The 7,220-nt window shown below is 38.6% G+C and overlaps 1 non-coding gene across 1 annotated transcript; it reads left to right on the top strand.

Moving 5' to 3' along the window:
• The first annotated feature begins 5,243 nt into the window (after positions 1–5,243).
• On the top strand, positions 5,244–5,317 carry Trnas-cga (transfer RNA serine (anticodon CGA)). Its single transcript has one exon. It is a non-coding gene; the product is annotated as a tRNA-Ser (tRNA).
• Positions 5,318–7,220: the final 1,903 nt, after the last annotated feature.

Raw genomic sequence — 7,220 nt, 5'->3', positions numbered from 1 at the left:
AGACCCTCGGCTGGTTTTTAACTCCCGGTTTTACCATGCCCGCGAACCTAAATAAGGTGAGATTCATTAATACCTTTCCGGACTGAAACATCTGCCACACGGGTAGGGAGGTATTGTAGTGACTCTCCCTTTGACTTAGGCAAAGCACATATGTTAATCACTATTGTGCGTAAACGATATATGGAATAGTTATTTGATAAACATAAACATACAATGTTGTGGAATTTGAAACTATAATCGAACAGTACTATGGTCTGACTGCTACGCGTAAATAATTTTGTCCCAGCCATCGCAGGGGGAAACTGTACTGTTTCTGCTGATGTGGTCATGAACTTGATGTGTGTAATGCCATGTAGCGATAATTATTGTATGAATAGCAGGCGAAGCATACCAGCGAGTAAACAAATGCATTATATAACAGTTCCATGGACATTAGAGATTCCGTGTTTGAACTCTCTAATCTTTTGTCATCTTCTTCTGTTATTGGACTAGAAGAGGGAAGAACGATTGTCTGAAGTTCATCTTGCTGTAATTGTTTATGTAAGTTGACGACGAAGAGAAATATAGTTGTACATAACTTAAAATTTGTATATGGTATTCAGTAATGTATATTCTCCAACCTTAATTGTCCTGAGTAGACGTGGCGTTAACAGAATATTGACCATTGTTAAGGACCATACTAGAAAATAATTCGTATTTTTTTTTCAGTTCATCTTCGAGACATGCCGCCGGTTAGGACACTAAACTTTCTTTCAGATTCTACGTGCTACGTGGCCGCTACGAATAATTTAATGTGTTTCACTTTCAGAGTTTCTCAAGGTTGCGAGATAGTATCGCAGGCAGAAAGGCCTGGTCACAGGATGATGGTTCTAATATAGGATGTCATCTGCAAAAGATCATGCTTGTTATCTAATATCGGTATTTGAGACGACACCACGATCTGGAGTTACGGGTTTTATTACTTCAAACAGAACTGGCACACGAAATATTGTCTGGTGCTATACCCACGTGAGTTTTAACTATACTTTTGTTACATATCTATTGTAGAATGTCTAATGAGGATTCAGGAGAGAGACTATTAGTTAATTATGATCCCATAACCACCCATCACTGAGCTAGTTTGCTGATTGCTGATCCGCGTCGGGGTAAATTAAATTACATTACACTGTTAATAGTATAGTTAGAGATATTTATGTTTTGTTTTGACGTCACTTTATTAAAAGCTATAAAATCAGATATAATAAATTTTATTAAATTACATTACAAAACGCAGTCAGGTAGTGTTTGATTTGACTGCGCAAATTTTTCCACGTTATTCATTAAAATTTTTATGTTCATTTTGTGCAATTTTGTGCCGTGCGACGATTACCAATTGCTTTATTACGTTAACAATTGGCATAATAGTGCAGGCTCTGTGTGGACTTCATTCATTGTTTAGTATATGCGTGCACGACTGTAAAGTTTTGGTTTTTCTTTGTTTTTATCATTGTAACAATTTTCTTTCTGTAAGAAATAGTGTTTCGTCGTGTTCGGTACAACAGAATATAATATGAAAGTTTGCTGAAATAAACTACCTTGAGCTATTAGTAAGTATGAAAAGTTTACATGAGATTACAGGAAAATGCACGGATACACAATTCCTAATCAGTTTAGCAAGCAATGATGAAACTGGAGAAACAATGGGTATTAAAGACGTAAATTCTGAAGTTGAGACGGCCGGCGATAAGTCGGTACAGTCTAGAGAAAGATTACAAAAATTGCCACAGTCGTGTGAAATTATGCAACTCTTAACAGACACATCAGAACCAGGTCTTGCGTCCATGTCTTTTGAACGCGCGCGGCAGACAATACCTTCAGTGAACAATTATATACGACCATACTGTGCGATTCCGAAAAATTTTCTAGAAACATTTGGTGAGATTCTCAAAGAAGCACAAGTCAAAATGAGTAAGAAAACACAAGATGAGAATACAAAATCACCAGAAGAGAATAGTAAATCACAGGAAGAAAACAGTAAATCATTTAGGGAAAAAAAGTCACACGAAAAAATAAAATTGAAAATAAAAAATTTACCGGTTGCCATTTGGGAAGAAATCGAAAATCATCTTCAACTAATAATTAGCAGTTTTGCGACCAGATTACGTAACCTTGAAACACAACACGAAAACATGAAAACAAATCAGCGTAACGACAACGAGTGACTGCTAGCAAAAATCACCACTGTAGTTCCGAGTGCGATAGTTGCACAGATAAAAGAACATAACGAACAGCGTAACACAAAGGTAAAAGACTTAGCGAACAAGAGGGAACATTAGCATTAAATTGTTAAGAAGAAAAAGGGACAGTTAAGAACAATTAAAGATAAAGTTCATGGCCTGCAACGAATGTGACAAATTTTTGAACCAGTGCAGATGGAGATTCACATGACATAATGGCATTACTATTTTCAGACACAGTAGAATACCAGTCGTTAATAAATATTAAAGAAAACCTAGATAAAGTTAAACGGAAAAATAAGAAGTATAGGAACACTATAAATGAAAAAGCAGAGCGTCTTGAAAGAAAACTTCACAGCGACGACGAAAACGATTAATTTGACGGGTTCCACTCTTATTCAGGAATCTTTGGTGATCGTGGAGATCTATGGCGTTTAGATCATTTTCCATGAGAGCATTGCGACACATCCTTGTACGACAAAGAACCCCGATGTGGTGCAATAGAAAAGAATGTGGTTCACACAGAAATGGTTACTTCGAATTCAAAGACCTTCTGACAGTGCGTAAATTCAATGTTTTCAGAAATTACAGGAACGAAATTCTCCCCCAATCTTGGACTGATCAGTTTACCACCAAATTGGTCACCTTAACTCAAATTAGAATTTCTCTGCGGTTATGTGGAAAATGAACCTGCGGCAAGAATGCGCCCAAAAGTGAGAGATTACCGAAGCGTAAGTGATTTCTACCGACCATTTTGTCAGTCTACTGGTCGCATCCCACACAAGATTGGGTAAAACATAGCATTATAGTATTACTAAACTTTGAACAATCAGACTTCCCTACCACAGCCAAATATTTTGAAGACACACTATGCCTAAATCAGTACCTATCAAATCCAGACATGTTGTAAGTGGTAATTCGAGTTTTATTTGACGTAATATATGACTTAGTTTCATATCAGACATGACTTTGGGAACTGTAATTGGACAATAACACTGATTTCACGAAAACAGATAATAACAATCATAACCGAAACGCGTACCGCGTGAAAACAATCACCCTGGGAACACGCATAACAAAGACAACCACAGAAATACTTACAGACGAGAAACCGACATCGTCCGAAGGATGCAAAATTCTCACAGATCAATAATGATCACTGTGATAGAGGTAATCTCCGGAGTCTGATTATGAACGCAATAACAGACATGACAGGAATTATGTTAAAGAGAACAGGCGTAATCAGTGTTACCGTAACAATCAGTATAATGACAGACAATTCCCAAAATCAGATTAAAATTTTCATGGGCACGATGTAGCTAGTTCGAATCCGCAATATACATTGCAAAACAACAATTATGCAAATAGCAACCAACACAGTCACAGTAATCAATATCATAATTCGCAATGCCATAATTCTGTAAGGGAAAACACAGTGAGACAGATAGAAACAACTGAAGTCAGTTGACGAGATAATCAACGACGAGAAAGATATACAATACAAACGCATTCACACATTCCAAGAGGTTCTCACTGAGTTACCACGCGATACTACACCATATTCTCCGTTCCTTGTGCTCAAAATTCGACAATCAACGAATCATATCAGGGAGTAATACCATTCCCCGCTTAAAAAAAATTACATCATAAGGAAATAGTAGATAAAGCGGTTAACAACATCAAAAAGGCTGCACTAAGAGAAAAGAAATCACAACAGGGACAAGTAATCATCAAAAAGGTACAGTTTGGACAGAAATTTCTGGTTAAATTTCATCTTTTATCTTCTGAAAGCAAGCATCTTAGTCACATATTCTTTCCTTTATATAAGGGACCTTATAGGACTCGTATAATTCTACATGATAATATTGTGGAAACACGAAATCATTTGGACACACAAGGGCAAGGGACTTCATCATATTTCTCGTATCAAACTGTACATATAATAATTCCATTTTATAAATTTGTACCTTGATAATAGATCCACATGCCACCTATTTCGAAAATATCTCTTGTGTTACAGCGCACAGCAGGTAGCGATAAACAATGCTATTGCACCGCAAACCAGAGCGACTCCCGTCGCGCGGGAGGCAACTTTTGAGAAGAATCGGGCGACAATCGTCACTGAAACAAATTTCATTTATCAAGCAACAATTCGAGCTATTTGCTGCAGCGATGCTCTAAGTAAACAGCTACGAACATTCGTCTAAAATCCGAATGAGAACAAAGGATATCTAATAAAATAAACGTTGACAGTATTTTTTAAACCCATTCTGAAAGGATATACAGATTCTCCGCATTGTATTGTTAACTTCAGAAATGTATTTGGCTATACACAGTGATGATAATGCAGAGGCATATAAAATTTCTTACCGCTTTTGATGAGATGTACAGACTGTTAGGGTGAACATTGTGTTGTCTGGAAAGAAGAGCAATAGGTATTTTTATAAGAAGATTTTCTGGATGTATTGTGAGGTAGTGAAGTTGGGTTTACTGAAGTGTAATATTTGCAATTATAACTGCTAGGTTTTGTCTACGTGGAAATAAGTGGACGAAAACAGAGTAGGGAATTGTATGAAACTTCCTGGCAGATTAAAACTGTGTGCACCGACCGAGACTCGAACTCGGGACCTTTGCCTTTCGCGGGCTAGTGCTCTACCATCTGAGCTACCGAAGCACGACTCACGGCCGGCCCTCACAGCTTTACTTCTGCCAGTATCTCGTCTCCTACCTTCCAAACTTTACAGAAGCTCTCCTGCGAAACCTAGCAGAAATAGAACTCCTGAAAGAAAGGATACTGCGGAGACATGGCTTAGCCACAGCCTGGGGGATGTTTCCAGAATGAGATTTTCACTCTGCAGCGGAGTGTGCGCTGATATGAAACTTCCTGGCAGATTAAAACTGTGTGCACCGACCGAGACTCGAACTCGGGACCTTTGCTAGGTTTCGCAGGAGAGCTTCTGTAAAGTTTGGAAGGTAGGAGACGAGATACTGGCAGAAGTAAAGCTGTGAGGGCCGGGAGTGAGTCGTGCTTCGGTAGCTCAGATGGTAGAGCACTTGCCCGCGAAAGGCAAAGGTCCCGAGTTCGAGTCTCGGTCGGTGCACACAGTTTTAATCTGCCAGGAAGTTTCATATCAGCGCACACTCCGGTGCAGAGTGAAAATCTCATTCTAGGGAATTGTAAGTTGATGTCTATATTGAGATGAAGACACGAATTTATGTATTTAAACGTATGGCTAGGGCCCCCCGTAGCGCAGGCCGTTCGCCGGGTGACGGTCTCTCAATTTGACGCCACTTCGGCCACCTGCAGTTGATTAGGATGATAGGATGAGGACAGCACAAGACCCAGTTCCCGAGGGGAGAAAAATTCCACAGCCCAGCCGGGAATCGAACTCGGGCCCAGAGGACTGACAATCCGTCACGCTGACCATTCAGCTACCGGGAGCGGACAAGACGTGAATTGCTTAATGGATAATGCCATTTTTGTTCGTTATGTACATGAGATGATAATTATGAGATTTATGATGGATAGTGTAATAGAATGAGGCAATGATCATGATGGTGATGATTAATGTAGAGAAAGAGTGATCGTGTAATGATTAAGGTACATGTACCCTGGTTTCATTTTACAGTCAGTTTTAATATCATGTGGATGTATTTCGTGTTTATAAGCGAAAAGCTAAGTTTTTCAAAAGTTGTGGCTAGATAACAATAGTGAATGAAGGTAAGGTGTTTGAAGCAACACAGTTATTTTTATGTTTTGGAGGCTATAATTATCCGATGAAAATTATTCAGTCTTCTTACTATACATATAGTGTCACTTTTTATTGAACAGCACGACATGGAACAGTTTTAGGAAATTATTCAGTAATTTTAGAAGTGTATAAATTAATCCATAGTTCTTGGAGCCATTTTTTGAACCTGTTCGGCGAAGAAAGATTTAATTCGAAGGACAGCAAGGATCAATACGATGTATATATTGGGAAACAAAGAGAATGTCGATTTTGAATAATGTTATTATTTCTGAAGAATAGAAGTTTGATGTAAGACTGCAGAACTGCGGAGCAAAATTTTTTGAAGAGTGATTGCTCGCTACTTAACTTCGTTAGCTAGTTAACCTTGTTTTAATTCAGTTGCGCATTCAATATAAAGACAAGTTATATCGAGACCAGAACAGTTCAGTTGAAAGTAGGTTCTGTTTAGTCAAAGGTTAGCTTACTAGTTTAAGTTGGATAACGGTTTGTGGGAACACAGGTTTGTTAATATGTAGATTTTTACAGAGTGGGAGGTACAATTGGACTAAATTTCATACAGAAACACATACAGTGTGGAGGTTACAATCGTTAATAGGATTATAGGCTTGAGCTCCACAACCTCACGGTTCTGTCAATCTAATGCGCTAATTTGACTGAAATTGCAGACGCTCCTCAATTGTAGATGCTCCTCAAAGTTGCCTACTTGCGTCCAATTTGGGTAATTCCATCGTGGTGTGTGACTCTCCTTATTTCTTAGAGTATTTTTTTCTCCGATTAATCGAAAATATTATCCATATTTTAGAACCCGCAACAGCGTATTTTATGTAGAACAAGAAACTGCCGTCAGTAATATTTTGAAATTTTCTTTTATTCCACTAATTAGTTTTCAAACCTTTTCAGACTGATCTGCATTTTTAACAATGTTGAAGAAAATGCAATACACTCAGGAAACGTAGTCAGTGACACCAGGGTATAATATGTTCATACTGAGAGATTGTAGTGCAAGTGATTAATACGCTATGTGATCGGAAGTATCGGGACACCTGGCTGAAAATTACTTACAACTTCGTGGCGCCATCCATCGGTAATGCTGGAAATCAGTATGGTGTTGGCCCACCCTTAGCCTTGATGACAGCTTCCACTCTAGCAGGCATACGTTCAATCATGTGCTGGAAGGTTTCTTGGGGAATAGCAGCCCATGCTTAACGGAAAGCTGCACTGAGGAGAGGTATCGAAGTTGGTCGGAAGAAGT

The sequence above is a fragment of the Schistocerca nitens genome, chromosome 8 (genome assembly GCF_023898315.1).
Source record: "Schistocerca nitens isolate TAMUIC-IGC-003100 chromosome 8, iqSchNite1.1, whole genome shotgun sequence".
NCBI lineage: Eukaryota > Metazoa > Arthropoda > Insecta > Orthoptera > Acrididae > Schistocerca > Schistocerca nitens.
The sequence above is the reverse complement of the archived record's forward strand: the minus strand, read 5'-3'. Positions and strand labels throughout refer to the sequence as shown.